At 43.8% G+C, this 13,933-nt stretch overlaps 2 non-coding genes across 2 annotated transcripts; one reads left to right on the forward strand and one right to left on the reverse strand.

Moving 5' to 3' along the window:
• Positions 1–10,818: 10,818 nt before the first annotated feature.
• Positions 10,819–10,926, forward strand: LOC118943030. Its single transcript, XR_005038766.1, has one exon. It is a non-coding gene; the product is annotated as a U6 spliceosomal RNA (small nuclear RNA).
• Positions 10,927–12,079: 1,153 nt separating this feature from the next.
• Positions 12,080–12,187, reverse strand: LOC118943008. The gene has a single exon (XR_005038745.1). It is a non-coding gene; the product is annotated as a U6 spliceosomal RNA (small nuclear RNA).
• Positions 12,188–13,933: the final 1,746 nt, after the last annotated feature.

Below are 13,933 nucleotides of genomic sequence, written 5' to 3' on the forward strand. Positions count from 1 at the left end.
TGTAGGAGACAGACACTGTAGGAGACAGATACTGTAGTAGGCAGATACTGTCGGAGGCAGATACTGTCGGAGGCAGATACTGTAGGAGGCAGATACTGTAGGAAGCAGACACTGTAGGAGGCAGACACTGTAGGAGGCAGACACTGTAGGAGACAGACACTGTAGGAGGCAGACACTGTAGGAGACAGACACTGTAGGAGGCAGACACTGTAGGAGGCAGACACTGTAGGAGGCAGACACTGTAGGAGGCAGACACTGTAGGAGGCAGACACTGTAGGAGACAGACACTGTAGGAGGCAGACACTGTAGGAGACAGACACTGTAGGAGTAGGTGATTGTATAAAAAGATGGCTGTTTCCCAAATGGGACCCTGTTCCATATTTTAGTGACCGGAATTGTTTCTCTGAAATAGGTAAACAAGAGGGCTGGTAAATATGTTTGCGGGGTACGGGATGTCGCCTTCAGCGACGGGACATCGGACGCCACCATTTAGGATCTGCTCTTTTGAGACAGAGGAGAAGAGGCGGGGCAAAGAAAAGACAGGATGCTGGAGATGAAAGACAAAAACAGAGCATGTGTATTCCTCTTTTTATCTCGTCTTCCACGGAACGGTTGGAGAACGAGAGTTCCGTTCTCCACCAACTGAAGGAGAGGGAGTAGATGGAACATTCTGGAAACAGCTCAACATGCTATGGATAGACATGGACACTGAGCATCCAATCATCTGGGAGTGCCATCATGAACCAGTTCTTCTATAAACTGTGTGTGTGTGTGTGTGTGTGTGTGTGTGTGTGTGTGTGTGTGTGTGTGTGTGTGTGTGTGTGTGTGTGTGTGTGTTCACAGTCACCTCTACAGATAGGAGGCTATCTATTTTCCATCACACTGGACCCCGTCTTCTTCAGCCAACAACCCAGCGCAGCAAAACAAAATGGAGGATATCTGATCCTTCCTCTCTGACCTCCTATAGGCCTTGTTATCACTGTCTGCCTGCTTGGCGTCTCACATTACACCCTATTTCCTGAGTAGTGCACTACTTTTGACCAGAGGCTTTATGGGACAGCCCTATGTGTATGTATACTGCCCTTTATATGGTATGTGGCCCTGGTCAAAAGTAGGGCACTACATTGGGAATAGGGCACCATCACCCACTCCGCTGTCTGCATCTACCCAGAGTTCGAGGTGAGGAACTGGGCTTGAGTTACAAGCAGCTCCCTCTCTCTCTCTCTCTCTCTCTCCAACCTCCCCGTGGCAGTAATCAACGGTATCTATGGTTGGATTACTGGATCCTCGTGGTTTCTATGACGATCTGAGGTGGTCCTGGTGCGCGGGCTGTGATCCTAGCCTCACCAATGTTTAGCCAATGAGGGAGAGAGAATTACATTCTACTAAATGACAAACTTGACCACAAACAGAGGATGACCTGTTTTTTTTTTCAGCGTGTGGTCCTTGCTCACACACACTGAGCCTTTGATTTGGTGTCGTCTCTTGTCTTTTTCTGAGAACAGTGGCAAGATAAATCACACACACACATATACGTGCATTCCCATGAGATCACCACTTGTCCAAGCACACTGGTCGCCACGCACACTGGTCGCCACGCACACTGGTCGCCACGCACACTGGTCGCCACGCACACTGGTCGCCACGCACACTGGTCGCCACGCACACTAGTCTGGTCGCCACGTACGTGTACAATGGTTCCATTTTGTCGCTGTGATGTCATCGCTATGCTGTCGGAATGTCTTTGTGTTGCAGTACGAATGTTGACAGGTTGACAATTATATTATTACTATGATGGAAGACAATCTTCGAATCACACCCTGTTCCCTAGACAAACAGGACACAACTTTCTGGCCAGGGTGGCACCCTGTTCCCTAGACAAACAGGACACTACTTTCTGGCCAGGGTGGCACCCTGTTCCCTAGACAAACAGGACACTACTTTCTGGCCAGGGTGGCACCCTGTTCCCTAGACAAACAGGACACTACTTTCTGGCCAGGGTGGCACCCTGTTCCCTAGACAAACAGGACACTACTTTCTGGCCAGGGTGGCACCCTGTTCCCTAGACAAACAGGACACTACTTTCTGGCCAGGGTGGCACCCTGTTCCCTAGACAAACAGGGTACTACTTTCTGGCCAGGGTGGCACCCTGTTCCCTAGACAAACAGGGTACTACTTTCTGGCCAGGGTGGCACCCTGTTCCCTAGACAAACAGGGCACTACTTTCTGGCCAGGGGGGCACCCTGTTCCCTAGACAAACAGGGCACTACTTTCTGGCCAGGGTGGCACCCTGTTCCCTAGACAAACAGGGCACTACTTTCTGGCCAGGGTGGCACCCTGTTCCCTAGACAAACAGGGTACTACTTTCTGGCCAGGGTGGCACCCTGTTCCCTAGACAAACAGGGCACTACTTTCTGGCCAGGGTGGCACCCTGTTCCCTAGACAAACAGGACACTACTTTCTGGCCAGGGTGGCACCCTGTTCCCTAGACAAACAGGACACTACTTTCTGGCCAGGGTGGCACCCTGTTCCCTAGACAAACAGGACACTACTTTCTGGCCAGGGTGGCACCCTGTTCCCTAGACAAACAGGACACTACTTTCTGGCCAGGGTGGCACCCTGTTCCCTAGACAAACAGGGTACTACTTTCTGGCCAGGGTGGCACCCTGTTCCCTAGACAAACAGGGTACTACTTTCTGGCCAGGGTGGCACCCTGTTCCCTAGACAAACAGGGCACTACTTTCTGGCCAGGGGGGCACCCTGTTCCCTAGACAAACAGGGCACTACTTTCTGGCCAGGGTGGCACCCTGTTCCCTAGACAAACAGGGCACTACTTTCTGGCCAGGGTGGCACCCTGTTCCCTAGACAAACAGGGTACTACTTTCTGGCCAGGGTGGCACCCTGTTCCCTAGACAAACAGGACAGTACTTTCTGGCCAGGGTGGCACCCTGTTCCCTAGACAAACAGGGCACTACTTTCTGGCCAGGGGGGCACCCTGTTCCCTAGACAAACAGGGCACTACTTTCTGGCCAGGGTGGCACCCTGTTCCCTAGACAAACAGGGCACTACTTTCTGGCCAGGGTGGCACCCTGTTCCCAAGGCTTCTGAAGTTTCTAATTTCCACTTTTAAATTTAAGACTTGATTTTCCCTTACGAAAGTGTTTTATCAACCCTTTTAAAAATGTCCATTAATTATAATCCACAAGGTTTATTTTCCTGTTGTAGCAAACTGGCTCAAATTAAGATGCAACATCTGTATTCCTCATCTAGGGAATAGGGTTCTAGGGAATAGGGTTCTAGGGAATAGGGTACATGAGAAATAGAGTTCTAGGGAATAGGGTTCTAGGGAATAGGGTACATGAGGAATAGGGTTCTAGGGAATAGGGTTATAGGGAATAGGGTACATGAGGAATAGGGTTCTAGGGAATAGGGTTCTAGGGAATAGGGTACATGAGAAATAGAGTTCTAGGGAATAGGGTTCTAGGGAATAGGGTACATGAGGAATAGGGTTCTAGGGAATAGGGTTCTAGGGAAAAGGGTACATGAGGAATATGGTTCTAGGGAATAGGGTTATAGGGAAAAGGGTTCTAGGGAATAGGGTACATGAGGAATAGGGTTCTAGGGAATAGGCTACATGAGGAATAGGGTTCTAGGGAATAGGGTTATAGGGAATAGGGTACATTAGGAATAGGGTTCTAGGGAACAGGGTTCTAGGGAATAGGCTACATGAGGAATAGGGTTCTAGGGAATAGGGTACATGAGGAATAGGGTTCTAGGGAATAGGGTGCATGAGGAATAGGGTTTAGGGTACCATTGACCTGGTCTTTGTAATGTCTCTGATGGGTTCCAGTCATTGTAACAGTCCAGTGCTGTCCACATCACTTTTTTGTCTAAACATGAGGATGTGTTAGCCAGGATGACACCGAGGTGTGTCCGTTCTGAGGGGAGAAAACGGGGCCATTTGCTGTTATGGCTGAAAGAGTTTGGCCAACTTGGATGAAAGAGTTTGGCCAACTTGGATGAAGACTTTGAGTTTTTTAACGGGCACCATGTCAGACCCCAAAAAGCACCAAGTCAAAAAAATATTCCTCCTGATATTTAAACTGTTATTATTCTGCTCTATATAGGATACTATTAATGACAGTGCTGTTATTACTACTACTACTGGTCATTACCATCCTGAATATTACTTCTACTACTGGTCATTACCATCCTGGATATTACTTCTACTACTGGTCATTACCATCCTGAATATTACTTCTACTTCTGGTCATTACCATCCTGGATATTACTTCTACTACTGGTCATTACCATCCTGAATATTACTTCTACTACTGGTCATTACCATCCTGGATATTACTTCTACTACTGGTCATTACCATCCTGGATATTACTTCTACTACTGGTCATTACCATCCTGAATATTACTTCTACTACTGGTCATTACCATCCTGGATATTACTTCTACTACTGGTCATTACCATCCTGGATATTACTTATACTACTGGTCATTACCATCCTGGATATTACTTCTACTACTGGTCATTACCATCCTGGATATTACTTCTACTTCTGGTCATTACCATCCTGGATATTACTTCTACTACTGGTCATTACCATCCTGGATATTACTTCTACTTCTGGTCATTACCATCCTGGATATTACTTCTACTACTGGTCATTACCATCCTAGAATACAGGTAACAGACAGATTATCATCTGTATTTTAAAATGACCAGAAGTAGAAGTAATATCCAGGATGGTAATGACCAGTAGTAGAAGTAATATCCAGGATGGTAATGACCAGTAGTAGAAGTAATATCCAGCATGGTAATGACCAGTAGTAGAAGTAATATCCAGGATGGTAATGACCAGTAGTAGAAGTAAAATCCAGGATGGTAATGACCAGTAGTAGAAGTAATATCCAGATTTTAAGATTATTTTGACCAGGTTGGTTTCCACTAATCTCCAACCCAAATCTTGCGTGTGCTGACCAGCTAGTCGGTTTGTGGGTAACTGTCTTTCATGACTCACGAGACATCAGGTTACTACTGATCTACATAAGATAAAATGTCTGAAATTAAATCGCCAGCAGCAGCTTTTCCTATGGAATTAATGGATGGTCCAGCACTACAATACAGTATTTACTTTAGTACCCAACGGTATCAACACTTATATTCACACAAACTAAAGTAAAGCTCTTCTATATATTTCTGATAATAAATGTAATTTCATGATTATGCTACTATACCTCTGATGGTACTGCTGATAACGATGTCAACGATGTTTGTGATGTCAACGATGTTGGTGATGACAACGATGTTGGTGATGACAACGATGTTGGTGATGTCAACGATGTTGGTGATGTCAACGATGTTGGTGATGACAATGATGTTGGTGATGACAACGATGTCAACAATGTTGGTGTTGACAACGATGTTGGTGATGACAACGATGTTGGTGATGTCAACGATGTTGGTGATGACAACGATGTTTGTGATGTCAACGATGTTGGTGATGTCAACGATGTTGGTGATGACAACGATGTTTGTGATGTCAACGATGTTGGTGATGTCAACGATGTTGGTGATGTCAACGATGTTGGTGATGTCAACGATGTTGGTGATGTCAACGATGTTGGTGATGTCAACGATGTTGGTGATGACAACGATGTTGGTGATGTCAACGATGTTGGTGATGTCAACGATGTTGGTGATGTCAACGATGTTGGTGATGTCAACGATGTTGGTGATGTCAACGATGTTGGTGATGTCAACGATGTTGGTGATGTCAACGATGTTGGTGATGACAACGATGTTTGTGGTACAGCTGATAACAATGATTGTTACCAATAATAAAGTCAACCTGCTTAATATACCAGGATATAATTGCTTTGCCTTGTGGTTATTCACACATCAATCAAACTGTATTTGTCACATGCGCCGAACACAACAAGTGTAGTCCTTACCGTGAAATGTTTACTTACAAGCCCTTAACCAACAGTGTAGACCTTACCGTGAAATGTTTACTTACAAGCCCTTAACCAACAGTGTAGACCTTACCGTGAAATGCTTACTTACAAGCCCTTAACCAACAGTGTAGACCTTACCGTGAAATGTTTACTTACAAGCCCTTAACCAACAGTGTAGTCCTTACCGTGAAATGCTTACTTACAAGCCCTTAACCAACAGTGTAGACCTTACCGTGAAATGTTTACTTACAAGCCCTTAACCAACAGTGTAGACCTTACCGTGAAATGTTTACTTACAAGCCCTTAACCAACAGTGTAGACCTTACCGTGAAATGTTTACTTACAAGCCCTTAACCAACAGTGTAGACCTTACCGTGAAATGTTTACTTACAAGCCCTTAACCAACAGTGTAGACCTTACCGTGAAATGTTTACTTACAAGCCCTTAACCAACAGTGTAGACCTTACCGTGAAATGTTTACTTACAAGCCCTTAACCAACAGTGTAGACCTTACCGTGAAATGTTTACTTACAAGCCCTTAACCAACAGTGTAGACCTTACCGTGAAATGCTTTACTTACAAGCCCTTAACCAACAGTGTAGACCTTACCGTGAAATGTTTACTTACAAGCCCTTAACCAACAGTGTAGACCTTACCGTGAAATGTTTACTTACAAGCCCTTAACCAACAGTGTAGACCTTACCGTGAAATGTTTACTTACAAGCCCTTAACCAACAGTGTAGACCTTACCGTGAAATGTTTACTTACAAGCCCTTAACCAACAGTGTAGACCTTACCGTGAAATGTTTACTTACAAGCCCTTAACCAACAGTGTAGACCTTACCGTGAAATGTTTACTTACAAGCCCTTAACCAACAGTGTAGAGCTTACCGTGAAATGTTTACTTACAAGCCCTTAACCAACAGTGTAGACCTTACCGTGAAATGTTTACTTACAAGCCCTTAACCAACAGTGTAGACCTTACCGTGAAATGTTTACTTACAAGCCCTTAACCAACAGTGTAGACCTTACCGTGAAATGTTTACTTACAAGCCCTTAACCAACAGTGTAGACCTTACCGTGAAATGTTTACTTACAAGCCCTTAACCAACAGTGCTGTTCAAGAAGAAGAAAACATTTACCAAGTAGACTAAAATAAGAAGTAACACAATAAGAATAACAATAACGAGGCTATATACAGGGGGCACCGGTACCGAGTCAGTGTGGAGGCTATATACAGGGGGCACCGGTACCGAGTCAGTGTGGAGGCTATATACAGGGGGTACCGGTACAGAGGCAGTGTGGAGGCTATATACAGGGGGCACCGGTACAGAGTCAATGTGGAGGCTATATACAGGGGGTACCGGTACAGAGTCAATGTGGAGGCTATATACAGGGGGTACTGGTACTGAGTCAATGTGGAGGCTATATACAGGGGGTACCGGTACCGAGTCAGTGTGGAGGCTATATACAGGGGGCACCGGTACTGAGTCAATGTGGAGGCTATATACAGGGGGTACCGGTACCGAGTCAGTGTGGAGGCTATATACAGGGGGTACCGGTACAGAGGCAGTGTGGAGGCTATATACAGGGGGCACCGGTACAGAGTCAATGTGGAGGCTATATACAGGGGGTACCGGTACAGAGTCAATGTGGAGGCTATATACAGGGGGCACCGGTACAGAGGCAGTGTGGAGGCTATATACAGGGGGCACCGGTACAGAGGCAGTGTGGAGGCTATATACAGGGGGCACCGGTACAGAGGCAGTGTGGAGGCTATATACAGGGGGCACCGGTACAGAGTCAATGTGGAGGCTATATACAGGGGGTACTGGTACAGAGTCAATGTGGAGGCTATATACAGGGGGTACCGGTACAGAATCAGTGTGGAGGCTATATACAGGGGGCACCGGTACAGAGTCAATGTGGAGGCTATATACAGGGGGTACCGGTACAGAGTCAATGTGGAGGCTACATACAGGGGGAACCGGTTCCCGAGTCAGTGTTTAGGGGTACAGGCTAGTTGAGGTAATCTGTACACACACAGTTGAAGTCTGACGTTTACAAACACTTAGGTTGGAGTCATTAAAACTCGGTTCTTCAACCACTCCACAAATTTCTTGTTAACAAACTATAGTTTTGGCAAGTGAGTTAGGACATCTACTTTGTGCATGACACAAGGAATTTTTTGTTTACAGACAGATTATTTCACTTATAATTCACTGTATCACAATTCCAGTGGGTCAGAAGTTTACATACACTAGGATGACTGCCTTTAAACAGCTTGGAAAATGCCAGAAAATGATGTCATGGCTTTAGAAGCTTCTGATAGGCTAATTGACATAATTTGAGTCAATTGGTGGTGTACCTGTGGATTAATTTCAAGGTCTACCTTCAAACTCAGTGCCTCTCTGCTTGCATTCATGGGAAAATCTAAAGAAATCAGCCAAGACCTCAACGAGTCTGGTTCTTCCTTGGGAGCAATTTCCAAACACCTGAAGGTACCATGTTCATCTGTTCAAACAATAGTACGCAAGTATAAACACCATGGGACCACATAGCTGTCATACCGCTCAGGAAGGAGACGTGTTCTGTCTCCTAGAGATTAACGTAATTTTGTGCGAAAAGTGCAAATCAATCCCAGAACAACAGCAGAGGACATTGTAAAGATATTGGAGGAAACAGGTACAAAAGTATTTATATCAACAGTAAAACGAGTCCCATATCGACACAACCTGAAAGGCCGCTCAGCAAGGAAGAAGCCACTGCTCCAAAACCTCCATAAAAAAGTTAGACTACAGTTTGTAACTGCACATCTGGACAAAGATTGTACTTTTTGGAGAAATGTCCTCTGGTCTGATGAAACAAAAATAGATCTGTTTGGCCATAATGACCATCGTTATGTTTGGAGGAAAAATGGGGAGGCTTGCAAGCTGAAGAACACCATCCCAACCGTGAAGCATGGGGGTGGCAGCATCATGTTGTGGGGGTGGCAGCATCATGTTGTGGGGGTGCTTTGCTGCAGGAGGGACTGGTGCACTTCACAAAATAGATGGCATCATGAGGTAGGAAAATGATGTGGGTATATTGAAGCAACATCTCAAGACATGTCAGGAACGTTAAAGCTTGGTCGCAAATGGGTCTTCCAAATGGACAATGACCCAAGCATACTTCCAAAGATTTGGTAAAATGGCTTAAGGACAACAAAGTCAAGGTATTGGAATGGCCATCACAAAGCTCTGACCTCAATCCTATAAAATAATGTGCGAGCAAGGAGGCCTACAAACCTGACTCAGTTACACAAACTCTGTCAGGAATAATGGGCCAAAAGTCACCCAACTTATTGTGGGAAGCTTGTGGAAGGCTACCCGAAACGTTTGACCCAAGTTAAACATATTTAAAGGCAATGCTACCAAATACTAATTGAGTGTATGTAAACTTCTGACCCACTGGGAATATGATGAAAGAAATGAAAGCTGAAATAAATCATTCTCTCTACTATTATTCTGACATTTCAAATTCTTAAAATAAAGTGGTGATCCTAACTGACCTAAGTAAGACAGGACTTGCTTGCTACTGTTGTTGAAAAAGCCATAATTAGCCATCTGTGGCCATGCATCTCCCTTCAGACTAGCTAGATTAGACGGCTTCGCTCGGACGTGTGTGAGTCGTGAGTTATAACGTGTTACCTGCCCACCATGGTCATTACCGCTGCTTTATTCCTTACTGCTGTAATCGGAAAGTGCAAACAACCTTTATGAGACCTATCTATTTTGGAGTCTTGTCAGAGTTTCTGCTTTCAACATTGTCTTCGAATATATTAGTCAGGGAAACATGGTAGGTGTGTTTAATATATATATATATATATGTTTTTATTGTTTAACCTGTTAGGCCAGTGGAGAATAAGTTCTAATTTACAAATGCGACCAGGCCAAGTCCTGACTTACAACTGCGACCTATTTTGTGGGGGGAGATAGAGACACGCACGCTGTCGAAAAATAGGAATAAATCCCAAATTGAAGTTTAAATACCTCGGTTTAGGATTTTTATTGGTTTATTTCTACCGTTTTTTTCTCCAGTATTCTGATTTTGTTACCTACACACCAGGAACAGACGCTATTTAGGTTTACGGGACATTTTAAACAGCGCTGCCTCTTATTTCTTGTTTTATTTGAACATGGTTGTATTTTGTCCTAAATTGTAGGACTGTGATGACAAACGTGACAAATTTACAACATTTCTCTGGCAAGGTGTGAACAGCTCTTATCAGCCCTCTGCACCGCGCCCCCAAGTCTTATTTGAGGTGAATGGAGCTCCATCTGGTGGAGGAAAGCAGTACTGCACCAGCGGACGTCAAAGGGGACCGGCTTTAAATTAAAACAAATCCAAGATGGCGACTTGTGTGAGTATTGAGCACAAATGTATTTTGGTTTAGTTTCCCCTCTTGTTGGTAAGATTTTCTGCTGTTTTAAAAATGTGAGAGTTCAACAGACACACACTAAGCCCAAGTCCTCTCAGCTCTGAGTAGAAGTGGTTACGAGATACAGATTTCGGCCCAGTTTAGTTTCTACTAGCCTAGCAAAGACTGACGAGGAAAGAGAGGAGGGGGAAACCACACCAGTCACAGCACCGCTACTCTCCATAACCCCCAGCCTGCCCTGCTGCTCGGTAAAAGGCAACTATTAGCAGCTTTTAACTGGTACATCAGAGAGCTATGTGTGTATAGAGTTGTGTCGATTGTTTTAAGCATATTTGAGTCTTATCAGGGTGTTTCCAGAGAATAGCCGTCAATGAGACTGCTAATCTAGACTGGTCCTACAAATGATGTCTGTTAAGGCTGGCTGTTTGTGCTGGCTTCGGCAGCACATATACTAAAATTGGAACGATACAGAGAAGATTAGCATGGCCCCTTGTGCAAAGATGACACGCAAAATCGTGAAGCGTTCCCAATTTTGTCCCTCGGTGTAGTTTTGTCTTTTTCAGACCTTTTGAAACTTTGTTTACTGTATTCATTGTGTGGTGGAGAAAGCAGGCACTTCGTGTGGCTGTTGGCTACCTCTAGTGGTCATGTTGGGTAACAGGACTGCTGAACTAAACACAAAGTCAGACAGCTGTGTCCCTATTGACAGGATATTGTTCACGAGTGGAGCTTGTGCCACCAGGATTTAGCAAATTCAAGCGGGGTATTTTCTACCAAGGATGAACATTTGTCGACCCGGTATGGAATCCTGACACGGCTGCTGTATTTACTTGTAGAAGGTTTGACTAAATGTGTTTAAGCCTAGTGTCAATGTTTCCATGGTAACTAAATTAACTTTTTCTTGAAAACTATATTTTGTGTAAACAATATAAAGGGCATACTCATAATGAATATTGATATATTTTATTTAATCGATTCTTTCTCTAGTAGATACCAATTACACATTATATAAATGTTATTTCATAGAAAAACATAGTAGAACCTCAAAAGTCTGGGTCAGGGACAAGGACAAGGGCAAAACAGTGACATTTAGGTATAAAATGCATCTGAAAAGTAGCTATAAATACTTGGTGTTAAAGTCTGGGGTAATTGTAAAGAGAATATTAAAGAATATAAACTTTTAATCAAAACCCCCAGATTGACCCGGAGACATAGAAGTTCCCGTAGTCTCAAAATCACCCATAAACAAGATGTAACTCCTGTGGTGTTTCGGCTTAAACACATTTAGACAAACCTTCTACAAGTTTGAATCCTGACGAGGGTGAGCGACTTGACAAAAAGTGACAGGTTCTCACGGTAAGATAATTCATTAAAAAAACAACGATTCAAGGCTAAATACAGCAGCCGTGTCAGGACTCCATACCGGGTCAACAAATATGTTCATCCTTGGTAGAAAATACCCCGCTTGAATTTGCTAAATCCTGGTGGCACAAGCTCCACTCGTGAACAATATCCTGTCAATAGGGACACAGCTGTCTGACTTTGTGTTTAGTTCAGCAGTCCTGTTACCCAACATGACCACTAGAGGTAGCCAACAGCCACACGAAGTGCCTGCTTTCTCCACCACACAATGAATACAGTAAACAACGTTTCAAAAGGTCTGAAAAAGACAAAACTACACCGAGGGACAAAATTGGGAACGCTTCACGATTTTGCGTGTCATCTTTGCACAAGGGGCCATGCTAATCTTCTCTGTATCGCTCCAATTTTAGTATATGTGCTGCCGAAGCCAGCACAAATTGTCAGTCTTAACAGACATCATTTCTAGGACCAGTCTAGATTAGCAATCTCATACACGGTTATTCTCTGGAAACACCCTGATAAGACTCAAATATGCTTAAAACAATCGACACAACTCTATACACACATAGCTCTCTGATGTACCAGTTAAAAGCTGCTAATAGTTGCCTTTTACCGAGCAGCAGGGCAGGCTGGGGGTTATGGAGAGTAGCGGTGCTGTGACTGGTGTGGTTTCCCCCTCCTCTCTTTCCTCGTCAGTCTTTGCTAGGCTAGTAGAAACTAAACTGGGCCGAAATCTGTATCTCGTAACCACTTCTACTCAAAGCTGAGAGGACTTGGGCTTAGTGTGTGTCTGTTGAACTCTCACATTTGTAAAACAGCAGAAAATCTTACCAACAAGAGGGGAAACTAAACCAAAATACATTTGTGCTCAATACTCACACAAGTCGCCATCTTGGATTTGTTTTAATTTAAAGCCGGTCCCCTTTGACGTCCGCTGGTGCATTACTGCTTTCCTCCACCAGATGGAGCTCCATTCACCTCAAATAAGACTTGGGGGCGCGGTGCAGAGGGCTGATAAAAGCTGTTCACACCTTGCCAGAGAAATGTTGTAAATTTGTCACGTTTGTCATCACAGTCCTACAATTTAGGACAAAATACAACCATGTTCAAATAAAACAAGAAATAAGAGGCAGTGCTGTTTAAAATGTCCTGTAAACCTAAATAGCGTCCGTTCCAGGTGTGTATGTAACAAAATCAGAATACTGGAGAAGAAAAAGGTAGAAATAAACCAATATAAATCCTAAACCGAGGCATTTAAACCTCAATTTGGGATTTATTCCTATTTTTCGACAGCGTGCGTGTCTCTATCTCCCCCCACAAATAGGTCGCAGTTGTAAATCAGGACTTGGCCTGTAAATGAGAACTTATTCTCCACTGGCCTAACAGGTTAAGCAATAAAAACATATATATATATATATTTTAAACACACCTACCATGTTTCCCTGACTAATATATTCGAAGACAATGTTGAAAGCAGAAACTCTGACAAGACTCCAAAATAGATAGGTCTCATAAAGGTTGTTTGCACTTTCCGATTACAGCAGTAAGGAATAAAGCAGCGGTAATGACCATGGTGGGCAGGTAACACGTTATAACTCACGACTCACACACGTAATATCCAGCATGGTAATGACCAGTAGTAGAAGTAATATCCAGGATGGTAATGACCAGTAGTAGAAGTAATATCCAGCATGGTAATGACCAGTAGTAGAAGTAATATTCAGGATGGTAATGACCAGTAGTAGAAGTAAAATCCAGGATGGTAATGACCAGTAGTAGAAGTAATATTCAGGATGGTTATGACCAGTAGTAGAAGTAATATTCAGGATGGTAATGACCAGTGGTAGAAGTAATATTCAGGATGGTAATGACCAGTAGTAGAAGTAATATTCAGGATGTCCATTACCATCCTGGATATTACTTCTACTTCTGGTCATTTTAGAATACAGATGATAATCTGTCTGTTCCCTGTATTCCAGTAGAAGTAATATCCAGGATGAACAGAACAGAACAAGACCGACCATTCAGTTATAAATATGTTTTTTACATGGTCCGACATCTCTCCAGATTTAGCGACCAATAGCTTTTACAACAACGTTGGATGTTTCTATTCTGGTCAGTCTGCAGTCAGTGTCACTCATTATTCTTTCTTTACAGTATAAATATTACATCTATGCTGG

Source organism: Oncorhynchus mykiss, chromosome 21, assembly GCF_013265735.2.
Source record: "Oncorhynchus mykiss isolate Arlee chromosome 21, USDA_OmykA_1.1, whole genome shotgun sequence".
In the NCBI taxonomy this organism is placed as follows: Eukaryota; Metazoa; Chordata; class Actinopteri; order Salmoniformes; family Salmonidae; genus Oncorhynchus; species Oncorhynchus mykiss.